This window comes from Borostomias antarcticus, assembly GCF_949987555.1.
Source record: "Borostomias antarcticus genome assembly, chromosome: 17".
NCBI lineage: Eukaryota > Metazoa > Chordata > Actinopteri > Stomiiformes > Stomiidae > Borostomias > Borostomias antarcticus.
Genome location: NC_140250.1, coordinates 3240374 through 3241826, shown reverse-complemented (window position 1 = coordinate 3241826; position 1453 = coordinate 3240374).

Genomic DNA, 1453 nt, shown 5'->3' with positions numbered 1-1453 from the left:
CAGATCTGAGATATTTGGTGAAAAATTATTTAACAAAACTACTGTACCTTTTGAGCAGCAGGCTAGCTGCTCAAAATAAAAGAAGATGGGAGACAAGGGGAAGTGACCGCTTTTTGCCGAAACTGCTAGCTAGCTAGCTAGCTAAGTTCAGCGTTTCCCCTAGGACGGCGTTGTAGCGGCAGCAGAGGTGATGAACATGCGTGCGTGAAATCATGTTCAGTTCGTCGGATGAAATTGGTCGTCTTCTGGTCGATCTAGCGTACAGTAAAATTGACCAAATTTCAAGATTTGGACATCATTGAATTCCTCGCGGCCTACAGGATCTAGCCTTCTGCTTTTGAGCAGTTAGTCGATTACTGTCGGTCCCGCCGTTCAGTCACGAAATACATTTCCCCATTCCGGCTCGATACCTTCGGTATCTGGGTTCTGGGTTCTAGGTGGAGGGGGGGGGGTAAGCAAACAATATTCAAACATGTCCGACCGCGAGCCTCTGAGCAGTAGCCAGACAGAGTAGGCCTACTGTAGTTTTCCTGCATTATATATATAAACGCCACTGCTCAAGAGCTGTTCTGGTGCCTTCAGGCCGCCCGTCAGGACACGCTTTGCGAGCACGGCGCACGCATGCCTCAATATCTGCGCCTTACCCGGTATTTATACCCACCAGGCGCCCCTGAGGGAGAGAGAGCAGGTCAACACGACGGAACCAAAGAGGGGAACAAGGGACATGAGATCATATTAACGTTTGCAATTTGCAACATGAAGGATAGGAGAGGAGAAAGAGGAAGTCTGAGGGGACTTTCATCGCCCGTCTTCAGACGATGAGCGTTTCCAGAGCGGGATATTGCGTTTTGGCGGTGGTCTCTCTGACGATAACGCAGTTTGAAGTCTGGTGTGTGTCTGGTGAGTGCTTCTGTGGGCCTCTGTGTGTGTATTCCGAGTGTGTGTGTGTGTATGTGTGTGTGTGTGTGTGGCGAAGCGAGTCAACCACACACATAGATACAGTAGTGGACCAAATGTCTGGATTGTCTCATGATCTAGAAGCCTCCCTTACACACACACATAAATGTGTGTGTGTGTGTGTGTTTGACATGCGGGGGAGGGGGGGGGGGGGGGTCCAGACGCTGTTCTCTGCTCTTCGTCCAGATCATTTACTCCCCTCCTTTATCCTCCCCCCCTCCCTCCGGGTGGAATTCCTGCGCTGCTTGGCAGAACTTGTCAGGATCTCTCCTCCCTGCAGGTGTCACCCTCTGGAACATTCCACCGCTAAGTGAGGCAACTGATCACTGTTTGATTTGTGGTCCCCCCCCCCCTCCCCCTCCTCCGACGCCCTCACCTCCCTCCCCCCTCTTCACTCCTTTTCTCTTTTTCCTCATTACTCGTTTCTTTCCCTCTCTCTCCCTCTCTCTCTCTCTCTCTCTCTCTCTCTCTCTTTCTCTATCTCCCTCCCTCTCTC